The sequence below is a fragment of the Elaeis guineensis genome, chromosome 4 (genome assembly GCF_000442705.2).
Source record: "Elaeis guineensis isolate ETL-2024a chromosome 4, EG11, whole genome shotgun sequence".
Lineage (NCBI taxonomy): Eukaryota > Viridiplantae > Streptophyta > Magnoliopsida > Arecales > Arecaceae > Elaeis > Elaeis guineensis.
Window position 1 is genome coordinate 39,794,301 of NC_025996.2, and position 14,492 is coordinate 39,808,792.

The 14,492-nt window shown below is 46.7% G+C and overlaps 1 pseudogene; it reads right to left on the reverse strand.

The window, feature by feature from the left end:
• Nucleotides 1-4,660: 4,660 nt before the first annotated feature.
• On the reverse strand, nucleotides 4,661-14,268 carry LOC109505429 (receptor-like protein EIX2; annotated as a pseudogene).
• Nucleotides 14,269-14,492: the final 224 nt, after the last annotated feature.

Consider the following 14,492-nt stretch of genomic DNA (forward strand, 5'->3'; position numbering starts at 1 on the left):
AAACAGGAGAAAGGGTCAATGAACGACAATATTGGTGCTACGCGCGGACAAGGTAACACAAAATGTTTTTTCCTCATTTCCGATATATGTACTACAGGGCCAGGACGGCCAGTGAAAAAGGGACAAAACGACAAGAAAAAAAAAAAAGGGGGTGTCTACAAAAGAACTCTAAGGAGGTCCTGCTCCCTCTAACCTAGGGTGATCACCTCCATCCCTCGACCAGGACTGCCTCAGGCTCTCCACCGTTTCCTCTAGTTCTTCCTTCTTTTGCAGCATATCCTGGAGCGCCTGACGAAGTCGCCGGCTCTCAGCCTCCGCTTCCCGATGCCACTTCCGCAAAACTTCGGATTCCGCCTCTGCGTCCGCGACGGCCTTCCGCTCAAGCCCCAGTTGGATTTTTACTTGTTGGAGCTCGGCTGTCTTCTCCCCAAGGGAGACAGAAATCCCTTCGACGGTGCCTCTCAAGGCTTGGAGCTCTTCGGTATCTTGGGCGTTAGCAAGCTGCGCCCTAGTGACCAACTGCCCCTGGAGACGAACAACCTCGTCCGCCGCCCGATGGAATCTCCCTTTGTACTCTTCTACCTGCCGGCGCCAGCTGGCCCGCTGCACGTCATGGCTCACCTCAGCATCTTGAAGCTGCCTCTGGAGGTCGGAAACTTTTTGTGACCATATCTGCTCATCCCGCGCTGTGAGCCGGGATGAGTTCCCCTCCAGTTGGCCGATCCTCCTCTTTGCAGCTGACAGCTCCACCTTAAGGGCGCTGATCCTGGCTTCTTGAGCCCAAGTTCGGTCGCTGGCGCTCTTCGTGCATTCTTCGAGCTCCTTCGCGAAGTTCGCCTTCCTCCGGCTGTAGTCCATGATTGCCTTCACCTGGAGACTCCTGAAGTGGGCGGCCTCAGCGGCGGCCTCAGAATAGCATTTTTTCGCCTGGCGGAGCTGCACAGGCAGTTGGCAGGGTCATAATTGCGCCGTACCTAGGCCAGCATACCTGCGGGGTCTTCGAAGTATCTCCTCGTACCGCCCCAATTCGAAAAGACTCCGTTACGCGCTCATTTAATGCCAAAATATCTGGGAGCGGCGGGGTGCGGGATTTGAAGAGACGGTTTCGGCTGTACTTCTGTGTACTTCCTTCGTTTGAAATTCAAAACTCGGATGTAGGGGGACTGGTGTTGGGTATAAAATACCCACAGCCGGAACCCACGGCGGGCTCCACCGCCATCAGCAAGTGCAGCTCCGCCCAGACTCCTACGGGAGCCGGGCTCCGTCGACGACATCAGCGCAGCTCCGTCCGGACTCCTACGGGAGTCGGACTTCGCCGACGACATCAACGCAGCTCCGTCCGGACTCCTACGGGAGCCAGACTCCACCGCCGACATCAGAATAGCTCCGCCCGGACTCCCACGGGAGTCGGGCTCCGCTCCCAATATCAACTGCTGGTAAGCTCAATCCGGACTCCTATCAGAGCCGGACTTCACCCTTAACTTTGTTTGCAGCGCAGCTCCGCCCGGACTCCTACGGGAGCCGGGCTCCACCGCCATCAGCAAGTGCAGCTCTGCCCGGACTCCTACGGGAGCCGGGCTCCACCGCCATCAGCAAGTGCAGCTCCGCTCGGACTCCTACGGGAGCCGGGCTCCACCGCCATCGGCAAGTGCAGCTCCGCCCGGACTCCTACGGGAGCCGGGCTCCACCGCCATCAGCAAGTGCAGCTCCGCCCGGACTCCTACGGGAGCCGGGCTCCACCGCCATCAGCAAGTGCAGCTCCGCCCGGACTCCTACGGGAGCCGGGCTCCGTCGACGACATCAGCGCAGCTCCGTCCGGACTCCTACGGGAGCCGGACTTCGCCGACGACATCAACGCAGCTCCGTCCGGACTCCTACGGGAGCCGGACTCCGCCGCCGACGTCAGAACAGCTCCGCCCGGGCTCCCACGGGAGCCGGGCTCCGCTCCCAATATCAACTGCTGGTAAGCTCAATCCAGACTCCTATCAGAGCCGGACTTCACCCTTAACTTTGTTTGCAGCGCAGTTCCGCCCGGACTCCTACGGGAGCCGGGCTCCACCGCCATCAGCAAGTGCAGCTCCGCCCGGACTCCTACGGGAGCCGGGCTCCACCGCCATCAGCAAGTGCAGCTCCGCCCGGACTCCTACGGGAGCCGGGCTCCACCGCCATCAGCAAGTGCAGCTCCGCCCGGACTTCTTTGGGAGCCGGGCTCCACCGCCATCAGCAAGTGCAGCTCCGCCCGGACTCCTACGGGAGCCGGGCTCCACCGCCATCAGCAAGTGCAGCTCCGCCCGGACTCCTACGGGAGCCGGGCTCCACCGCCATCGGCAAGTGCAGCTCCGCCCGGACTCCTACGGGAGCCGGGTTCCACCGCCATCAGCAAGTGCAGCTCCGCCCGGACTCCTATGAGAGCCGGGCTCCACCGCCATCGGCAAGTGCAGCTCCGCCCGGACTCCTACGGGAGCCGGGCTCCACCGCCATCAGCAAGTGCAGCTCCGCCCGGACTTCTACAGGAGCCGGGCTCCACCGCCATCAGCAAGTGCAGCTCCGCCCGGACTCCTACGGGAGCCGGGCTCCGTCGACGACATCAGCGCAGCTCCGTCCGGACTCCTACGGGAGTCGGACTTCGCCGACGACATCAACGCAGCTCCATCCGGACTCCTACGGGAGCCAGACTCCGCCGCCGACATCAGAACAGCTCCGCCCGGACTCCCACGGGAGCCGGGCTCCGCTCCCAATATCAACTGCTGGTAAGCTCAATCCGGACTCCTATCAGAGCCGGACTTCACCCTTAACTTTGTTTGCAGCGCAGCTCCGCCCGGACTCCTACGGGAGCCGGGCTCCACCGCCATCAGCAAGTGCAGCTCCGCCCGGACTCCTACGGGAGCCGGGCTCCACCGCCATCAGCAAGTGCAGCTCCGCCCGGACTCCTACGGGAGCCGGGCTCCACCGCCATCGGCAAGTGCAGCTCCGCCCAGACTCCTACGAGAGTCGGACTCCACCGCCATCAGCAAGTGCAGCTCCGCCCGGACTTCTACGGGAGCCGGGCTCCACCGCCATCAGCAAGTGCAGCTCCGCCCGGACTCCTACGGGAGCCGGGCTCCGCCGACGATATCAGCGCAGCTCCGTCCGGACTCCTACGGGAGCCGGACTTCGCCGACGACATCAACGCAGCTCCGTCCGGACTCCTACGGGAGCCGGACTCCACCGCCGCCATCAGCACAGCTCCGCCTGGACTCCCACGGGAGCTGGGCTCCGCTCTCAAGTATCAACTGTTGGTAAGCTCAATCCGGACTCCTATCAGAGCCGGACTTCACCCTTGACTTTGTTTGCAGCGCAGCTCCGCCCGGACTCCTACGGGAGCCGGGCTCCGCCGCCATCAGCAAGTGCAGCTCCACCCGGACTCCTACGGGAGCCGGGCTCCACCATCGACAGCAGTTGCAGCTCCGCCCGGGCTCCGCTCTCGGTACCAATTGCTGGAGGAGCCGAGCCTTAAGGGAGCCGAACCTCATCCCTGACGCCAACGACTACAGCCGCAGGCAGACTCCTCCCGGATTCCCACAAAGGCCGAACTCCGACCACTGCCGAGCCTTGATCAACAGATCTGTGTCCCTTGGCAGATAACAATAACTGCCATGATCCTGTTCCACTTCCTGTAGCGGATTCCACGCGGCTCCACCTCCCCCTGCGACAGGTGCTGCACGATCCCACTACTCTCTGACAGGTTGTGTCAACAGCTATGATGCTGCTCCGCTCCCCGCGGCAGGTGCTGCACGATCCCACTACTCGCTGACAACTAGCAGTAACGGACGCCGCCCCACTACCTGCTACAGGCCCTATGTGGCGGGATATGACGATGGTCACGTGTCTGCTCCATTATCTTTCGCAATCAATTCCCCTGACCATGGGCGGCCCACTACCAGGCGGTTACACACGTCGCCATCAGTCCGTTGCCTCCCCCACCTATAAAAGGGGGGATTCAGATACGTTATTTTTTAAGCTCTTTTGCCTTATCTCAAAACTCTGCTAAATTCTCCGTTCGAGCACTCCATTCTTGTTGAAGCAGAGAACTGACTTGAGCGTCGGAGGGTCTTGCCGGAGCAACCCCACCTCCGGTTTAGACTTCCCTTGCAGGTCCCGACGGCGACCGCGGCTTCCTCAACTCCAGCTTCTCCGGCGCAGGCGGATTTTTGCACCAACAGTACTTATGGGACCCGTACGAGTATGGGCCGATCCAACCCATATCCAAGTCGTTGCCATCCCTATTGCCAATTGCCATATCATAACAGCCATATTATGAAGAAAGCTGCATATAAATTATTTGAAAATGATGATTAGAATAAAAGATCCAAATATTTTTTCTGAGGAAAATAGTGAGGATCTACCGATCACTTCCGTTGATAAAATCTTGGAAAGAAAAGTTTCAGCATACAGCAAATATAGAGAGGATTCTATGGAGAATTTTGCTTAAGCAATTCTCAGTTACAACACATCAATCTTTTGCAGTCCTTAATAACTAGACCATTTAAATGGTTTCCATGCATTTCTATTCATTCTATGAATCCATATTTCTACTAACCTTTTATGCATGATGCATCACACAAGCGTCAAGTCAACCTGAACCACATAAATGGGGGAACCATTACAACTTTGCAAATGCTTACATGCATCCTCGGTTTCTCTTGGACTTTGGCTTAGCAGAATATATTGTTGTAGGCACATAAATCCAATCACATAGCCTGTCAATGAATCGGATATAAGCATACCTTGTGCTCTTTTTGAGCATCACCGCGCCAAGAAAACCCCAGAAGCCAACCACAAATCCCGGACTCAAGCTAACATAAAACCATATCATTTCTGAATCATTTTCATCCAGTGTTTCTTCTCTTCCATGAGCTGTCGAACCACCTGCTGGTTCATCGCCAGGACATTTTTCTAGTAATGGCTGTCCACAAAGATACTGATTGCCAATGTAGATGGATGGGTCATTAAAGGTTTGAAGTTGGGTGCCAGTTGGAATTCTTCCTGACAGATTGTTGTGGGACAAGTTCCGGTGGCTCAAAAAATTCAAATTTGAGATGCTTGTAGGAATTGTGCTTGATAGGTTGTTCATCGACAGATCAAGTGACTCCAACTGCCCCATGGCACCAATATTTTCTGGAATCCTTCCTGTCAGATGATTCCCCGATAAATTCAAGGAAACAAGCCCATGAAGGTTTGTAAACTCTTTAGGAATCTCTCCAGAAATATTATTGTCTGAGAGGTCCAAGCTTGTCACAAGTGAGAGCACAGTAGTGAATGTAAGTTCTAAACCTTTCATGGTTATCAGAAGATTCTCGATGTAATAGGAGGACATATATTCAGGAAGAACAGGCTCACTCTCATTTGGTATCATAGTCATGGCACTGAAATTACCAAATGATGGTGGCAAGGTTCCAGAAAACTTGTTATCAGCGAGATCCAACACTTGAAGAGAAGTTAGGGGTGATAGTTGCATAGAAATATTACCATCCAATAAATTTGATCGCAGACGGAGAACCTCCAAGGTTGAGAGACTCTCGCCAGTCCATTCAGGTATGCTACCTGACAACTTATTATTGCCAAGGTCAAGAGTAATCAACTGTTTGCACTGTTGTAAGGACAAAGGAATTTTACCGGAGAGGTTATTGTTTCCCAAATGCAGCGAGCTGAGTTGACTGAGAGATCCCAAATTAAGTTGTCACTACCTTGGATCCAGCTCCAAACTCTTACACTTATTCAAGAATTGCAAACTGAGTCTTACTTTTGAGATGTACAAATAACAAATATGTGTTATAAATCTTAATGTTAAAAAAACCACATTTTGCATAGTACATCTATGATCTTTTGGATGTGCATCTTTTCTGTGCAATGCTTGTCCAACCAACTAGCTCATATATATGCAGAAGAGGTCGCCATACTTGAACAGCCACCTGCAATGCAGTGTTCCAAAGAATGGTATTCCTGTATATGGAAGACCCTTACGTGAGACCAACAAAGGCAAATAGAAAAAAGCACCTGCAACAAATAATGTCATCTCATAGATGCAAGGACCAAAAATCACCTTTGGCAGGGGAGACAGCAGTGCTATCTTAACTGATTCATATGTGCAAGTATAAATTGCAGATATTGGTGCTGAAGAAGCAATATTGCTAGCAATTCCACGGTAGAGTCCCATTATGCCTAAACAAATTCTAAGCACATTTTTAGAAGGGTTCCCATTACTTTCTTTGAGCAATAGCAACCAATGAACATCCCAAGCATGTGCACTCAAATTTTACCTTTTTCAGACATAATTCTCCTAACAACAAGATAAGATGATTTCTGACCAATGCCATTTTATTCTGATTGATAGTCTTAACTGTATCAACAGGATGCACACAAAGGCCGGCCAATGTGCCAGCCAGTGCTCCTGCTATAGCATGTCTATTCTTGGAAAAGGCATTTTGGACTTTATCTTGTATAGATAACCAATGCTTTAGAGAAGACTCTTGCTCAGGAACAAGCTTGTCATGTAATTTTTTACTATTATTATGAACATTACAATCCTTGCAAGCAGAAATTTCACCAAATATTCAATGACTGCACATGAAGATAAGGCCTTGATGTTCTTAAGTCAGGTGATACCTCCTTCCCTGTCAAGCTCTCGCCTAGAAGAGTTCATTGAAGATGTTTATAAGTTAGTATCCAAGAAATTTTTGGAAAAGGTAAATAAAAAAATCTATAATTGATAGGAAATCCATCTGGCCCAAGGAGTGACTGCCACTTTACCTTGTTGGTTCAAAAATTTATTCTTGATTTCGCTTATAGTCCCTGACCCTACACATCCTAACACATAACTATAAACAAAAGATATATATTACTTACATAAATCCTATCCAACTCACTGAGATAATGAAAAGAGAAAGTATAAACTAATCTCAACCATGAAGCTAAGAACCAACCCAAATAATACATAAAAATTAGAATATGTCTTTTCCAAGAAACGTCCAAACCAGTATTTTCCAAGGCAACACCAACCACAATAAGACAGCTACTTTCAACCAAAAGAGTTCAAAGAACTTAAAATTTCAAACCAAACAAGAAGAACTCGATGATACAAAAAAGCCTGAGTGTCTCCAAACCTCAATGCTTAAACAACACCTTGTCTAGAATATCTCAACTTGGTTTGGGTTTCACGATCCTTTCACCGTAGTTAGCTCATCCCTTCCACAAAATGGATCATCGCCGAAATTCAATGTTGGGAAGCAACTACTAAATTATCAGAAAGTGTTGTTTTTAACATCTTGGCAATTCTTCATCATCCAATATTCATTCTCAGTCTACATTATTTTAATCAAGCATATCTAAAATTAATAATTCTTTATACCAAACCCCCTTTCAAGCTCCATATCATCCCTCTCCTTCTTTCCCCACTTCTCTCCTCAACTTAAACAATAAGTTCAACGCAAATCTAAGACACATAATCACAACATCTTTCTCAACTCATGCTTATATGATCCCTTTGATCCAAACCTCAACTAAACAGATCAGATTTCTAAAATTGGAACAAGAAGTGATACAATCCTGACAATGTCATATGCATCCGGGTTCCTGAGGTGACCAATGCCATGTGCATCCGTAGATACAAGTATTGCTCATTTGTGTTCTCTCTTCCTCGAGAAATTATCGCATACACTGCCTATATGGCCATGCTAGTGCACACCACCAATCATGAGATGCATTAGATGGGTTCCATTTGTGTGCTTATCTCAGTGATAGGCCGACTGCAATACACCTCGAGGATTGGTGGCATGCATCAATGTGGAATAATAATAATAATAAAATGAAAAGCATATGCACTAAAATGCATATTAGCCTATTTATTGATGTAGCATTCCTTTTCCTTATATGTGAGAAAATTTTATGTTTATATTTGCCAATTGCCATATCATAACAGCCATATTATGGAGAAAGCTGCACGTAAATGATTTGAAAATGATGATTAGAATAAAGCATCCAAATACTTTTTCTAAGCAAAACATTGAGGATGCTGCCTATCACTTACATTGATAAAAGCATCAAAAGAAAAGTTCCAGCATATAGCAAATATAGAGATTCTATGAGAATTTTGCTTAAGCAATTCACTCAATTACAGCAGGTCAATCTTTTGAAGTCCCTAGTAACTAAACCATTTAAATGGTTTCCAAGCATTTCTATTATTCTAATAATCTCATATTTCTACTAATCTTTCATGCATGATGTGTCGCAGAACCATCAAGTCAACCTGAACCACATACGAGGAGGAAGCATTACAACTTTGCAACTGTTTACATGCGTCCTCGGTTTCTCTTGGACTTTGGCTTAGCAGAATATATTGTTGTAGCCATATAAATCCAATCACATAGCCTGTCAATGAATCGGATATAAGCATACCTTGTTCTCTTTTTGAGCATCACTGCACCAAGAAAACCCCAGAAGCCAACCACAAATCCCGGACTCAAGCTAACATAAAACCATATCATTTCTGAATCATTTTCATTTTCATCCAGTTTTTCTTCTCTTCCATGAGCTGTTGGACCACCTGCAGGATCATCGTCAGGGCATTTTTCTAGTAATGGCTGTCCACAAAGATACTGATTGCCAATGTAGATGGATGGGTCATTAAAGGTTTGAAGTTGGGTGCCAGATGGAATTCTTCCTGACAGATTGTTGTGGGACAAGTTCAGGTGGCTCAAAAAATTCAAATTTGAGATGCTTGTAGGAATTGTGCTTGATAGGTTGTTCATCGACAGATCAAGTGACTCCAGCTGCCCCATGGCACCAATATTTATCGGAATCCTTCCTGTCAAATGATTACCCGATAAGTTCAAGGAACGAAGCCCATGAAGTTTTGTAAACTCTTCAGGAACCTCTCCAGAAATATTGTTGTTTGAGAGGTCTAAGCTTGTCACAAGTGAGAGCACAGTAGTGAAAGTAAGTTCTAAATTCTTCATGGTTATCAGGAGATTCTCAGTGTAATAGGAGGTCTCGACTTCAGAAAGAACAGGTTTGCTCCCATTTGGAATCACAATCATGGCTCTGAAATTACTAAATGATGGCGGCAAAGTTCCAGATAGCTTGTTGCCAGCAAGGTCCAACACTTGAAGAGAAGTTAGGAGTGATAGTTGCATAGGAATATTACCATCCAATAAATTTGATCGCAGACGGAGAACCTCCAAGGTTGAGAGACTCTCGCCAATCCATTCAGGTATGCTACCTGACAACTTATTATTGCCAAGGTCAAGAGTAATCAACTGTTTGCACTGTTGTAAGGACAAAGCAATTTTACCGGAGAGGTTATTGTTTCCCAAATGCAGCGAGCTGAGTTGACTGAGAGATCCTATTGAGCTAGGAATGCCTCCAGACAATTTGTTACCTGAGAAATCAATGACTCTTAATGAATTGTTCCAACAGTCTGGGAGAACACCCGATAAATCATTGTCGGCAAGATTGAGAACTTGTAGATTATTTGCCTCACAAAATGCTGATGGAATGCTGCCGCTGATCCTGTTATGTGCAAGAAGCAGAGCACTGAGATTGCCTGCCAAGGTTGGGGGATAGATCCAGAGAATAAATTGCTGGATAGATCCATGAATGCTTCCATGTAACTGACTCCACCTTCGGAACGCAGGTAACTTGTCAATGGCCAATCAAAGAAAAGGCCATCTATCTGGCCTTCATCTTTTTTTTTGATAGAAATAGGTAGCTTTCCTTTCATATAATTATGAGAAACATTAAGAATAATGTTAGGCAGACCTATGTCCCAAAACCAAGCAGGGAAATTTTCTGAGATGCCTGCACTCGATAGGTCTAGTGCAGCCAAATGAGTCTGGCTCCGGAGCCATGGAGGGAATCTGGGCCCCAGTGGACAAGACCTCATGTTGATTGCTACTGCGTTAAATGGAGGAAGCCAATCTTGACTCACATTTACTGTCAATAAGTTATGCGACATATCCAAAATTGATAAGCTTTTGAGGTTGGCAAAGTGGGCTTCAGTCAGTGCACCCGACCAGGAATTTGATGAGAGATCCAATCGAGATAGGGCAGATAACTTCCCCAATGATGCAGGAATTGAACCATTTAATGAATTAAAACCAAGACAAAGATATTCTAAACTTTGGAGTTCCCCTATCTGACTGGGCAAAGGACCACTAAGATTGTTGTCGTGCAAATCAATAGCTCGCATTCTGTGAGCGCTGCATCTCGACAAACCTTCTATGAATCCTGTAATCTCTCCACCTATATTGTTCTCAGAAGCATCAAAGTAGCTCAAGTTGCAGAGATTATCCATTGTTCTAGGTATCACTCCAGTTAAAGAGTTGTTTTCCAAACATAACTCTTCCAAGTGATGAAGATTTCCGACTCTCTGGTATCTGCCCGTTGATCACATTGTATGATAAATCTATTATGTGCAACTCAGTGAGATTCCCTATGGTTGCTGGTATCTCTCCACTAATTTGATTGTCACCCAATCGTAATGACCACAACTTTGTAAGACTCCCGATGGTCTTTGGTATTTCACCACTGATATTGTTTCTAGTGAAGTCCAAGAACTCCAAGCTTTTGACATTCCCCACTATTTCTGGCATACCCCCACCGATATTGTTCAAAGACAAATCTATCGACCGCAAGCTCTTGAGATGCCACACTGTTGCCGGGATGTCTCCACTGAAGCCGTTCATTGAGAGATCTAAGACCTGAAGCTTCTTGAGATTCCCGATGGCAAGTGGTATGTTGCCATAAAAATTATTGCCCCCAAGATCGAGTTGCTCAAGTTTGCTAACATTAAACAGCCAACCGGGTATGCTTGATGCAAAGATGTTCCCAAAGAGATCAAGTGTAGTTAGAGAGGTGAAATTAACATGGGGTAGCGTAGAGGGAAGGATAGAAAGATCCGCCGAACGTAGATGCAGGATGGAAAGAGAAGGCAGAATATTGATCACATGAATCCAATTTGATGCTTTTGAGAGGTCGACATTAGTCATGTCAAGATGCTGCAAGGAACGGATCTGAGCTAACCAGCCAAGGTCATCAACATCCAAAGGGTACAGAGGGTTTTGTCACGCCCCGAACCCAACACCCGGATCGGATACGTGATGGCCGCACACTCCTTAGAGCAAGCCCTAAAGAATATGCAAGGCCAAATTAAATATTACAACCTTAACATCCATAACAATTAATTTCAAATATAATTCATAAAATCTTATATAGGTACAAATTAAATTTCTTCAGTTCTCTGATCAGATACTATGACACTCTATTTATCCTTCTGCTCACCCGTAAATCCAAGCCATAGCCAATCTAAGTCATCCTGTAACTCTGAGAAGAAAAAAGAAAGATGAAGGGGTGTGAGCTTTACAGCCCAGTAAGAATTCCCATATCACACTGATATAGTAATATAGTCTGAAAATAAAGAATAGCAATAAAATATAAAATCTCATATTCAATGTCCAGAATAATGCAAACATTCATAAATTTGTTGTCTTGTCAAAATAGATGCATCATCATATGTTAACAGGTGAAACACTTTTGTTCAACAATTGTTTCATGCCTTATCTCTCATTTCTCTTTTCATAATCACATGACTTTTAACATTTTCTTTTTGGCTCTGGACTATCCAAGTCTATACCTCAGTCATCATCCGGATCGAATCCACTTTAAAAAGTCTTTCAAGACTGTCCCAGGATGAGCTCCTGGCCGGCTGTCCCACGTACCAAAGCCCGTGAGAGGCTGTCCCAGGCATAAGCTTCTGGCGGGCTGTCCCAGGCATGAGCTCCTGGCCGGCTGATCCACCTGTAAGCCAGTGGGGGCTGTCCCAGGCATAAGCTCCTGGTGGGCTGTCCCAGGCATAAGCTCCTGGCCGGCTGTTCCACATGACAAGGCTAGTCCATACCATATATCTCTTTCTTTTCATTTAATCATTATGTGTTGATTTCATCAATCAATTCTGTCTTGCATTATGATCAATTCAGATATGTCATATCCATATAATCATGCCATCAATCTCTGATACATATATATTGACATAACATACTCATGCTCAAAATCAAATAACAGTATCTCAGGTATAATAAATTCATCGATCTCAAATCCGATAACGCAAAACCAATAATGCAAGACCAACAGTAAAATAGCATATATAATAGTGATCATGTACAGGGATTCTTACCTTTACCGGTGACTGATCCAAACACAGAAATTAATGTTCTTCTTTGATTTATGAATTTCTCTAACAAGATATTCCACTCGATATCATATGCAGACAATCATCTCTTCATAACCCTGATCAATATAAAGATCACATACATGGAGAAAATTACCGATAATCGACCTGATAACACAAATCTAGGATCTCTCTTAGGATTAACCAAAATTAGGATTTACCTAAGTATCTGGATCCTCCACTGATCCATAAGACTTTTAGAGAGAGAAAATCCATGAAGAGAGAGAAAATTCTAGAGAAAAAAAGTAGAGAGAGAAAGTGAAGAGAGAATCTTCATATTTTTTTCGATGAGGCAATCATGATCGAGATCATCAAAGGTCCTATCAGGGTGACTCAATATGAATCAAGTGTTACAAATTTCGAATAGGATCGGACTGGGATCAGATCTACCGCACGAATTTCGGAGCAACCTCAGATCATCTTATTTTCATCTTCAAGTTTATTCTAGGATTCATGATGCAATCAGAGAGAAAGAAAAGATCCTAGAGAGACAAAATCCGTAAAGAGAGAGAAAAGTCTAGAGAGAGAATCTAGAGAGAGAAAATGTAGAGAGAGAAGGTAGAGAGAGGGGAGAGAAAATTTTTCTCTCTTCTTCTTCTTTTTTTATTTTATTTTATTTTTATTTTTTTTTCTCTTTTTCCTTTTTTTTTCTTTTCTTTTTTTTTTTCTTTTCTTTTTTCTTTTTCCTTTTTCTTTTCTTTTCTTTTCTTCTTCTTCCTTCTTCTTTTCTTCCCGCGGCCACCCTTGGCTGAAACAGGGGAGGACCGTGAGGTCCCCCCCTCGATGGCTCGGGCTCCGGTGGCTTGGCCGGAGATCCGACAACGGCCGACGATGGGGTTCGGCCGGCGGCGAAGAGGAGGACGGCGGCAAAAACAAAGAAAAAAAATCAGAAAACAGGGGATCCGTCCCCTTTCTTCGTGATTTCCGGCCATTGGCCGATCGCCGGCGGTCGAAATTTTCAGGGAAGGAAGAGAGGGAGATGGGGGTTCGGTCTCGGGAATGGGACGCCGCAACCGGTGGCGCCGGTGGCCGGAAAAGAGAGGGAAGAGTTCGGCCGAAACAGAGCAAAAACAGGGTCATTTTATTCATGAATTTTCCGGCGATCCTGACGGCCAGCGAGGGTGCACGAAGCCGTGGAAAAGATGGGAAGGAAGAGAGGAAAGAGGAGAAGGGCTTACCTCCGACTCCGGTGAGGTCTCCGGCGAGTATTTGAGATGAACACGATGAGGACATCCGCGGCTTCAACGGAAAAATTCGAGAAAAATAAAAGAAAAATTTGGTGCTCGTCGTGACCAACCTTAGAGGGAAGGAGAGGGGGTTTTATAGGGTGTAGGGGAGGTCGAATCCGCCTCGGATTCAACCTCTCCACCGGTGATTTGGGTGGAAGAAGACTCCCAGCGGGAGTCTTCTTCATTCTTTTTTTTTTTTTTTTTGTAAGGCTTTGGGCTTTTTGGGTCGGGGTGTTACAGGTTTGAAGTGAGATCAAGATAGAGTAAGTTTGAGAGGTTCCCAAGTTGGTGAGGGATTGTTCCACCAAACCCAGAATTAGAGAGGTTTAGATACTCCAAGTTGGCAAAAGATCCAATGAAGTTGGGGATCGGATCTCCACCAAAATAGTTCATGCTCAAATCCAGGTGATTCAAATGTCTCAAGTCAAGTAGTGAAGGACTTACCTCACTTTTATTAGGACGACGTTCACCACAGGGATCTTCAACATCATATGGGTAAGGGTAGTGGAGGCCAAGCTTTACGACATGTCCGGTCGTGGCGTCGCATCCAACTCCTCTCCATCTGCAGCAGTCTTTTCCATTCCAAGAGAGCCATTCGTGGGCACCATAGATGCCCTTCTGTATGCTTAGAAGAGCCTTCCTTTCCTTCTCTATGCAGCTTCCTGACCTGGAACTATTTCCGCTGAAACAGAGGCATGGTTGCACGGATCCAAAGAAAAGGAGGAACGCAATCCAGATGACATAAACATGAGGAATTAATTTATTGGTTGAAGCCATGAGTTCTCACTATGCGAAGGAACAAAGGGAGCATAGCTTGTTGAGGGAAGTGAGTTTGGAGCGAGACTGGAATGGGATTCTTTAAGTGATCCTAGGTCAGGTAAATTATGACTCGCCGATTAGTGGACTGAAAAACTCGGTCGCGGAAGAACGGTTCACCAATGTTGTATGGATCTTCTTTCATGCGCGGGCCACACCACAAAGTGCTATACAGCACTCGATGA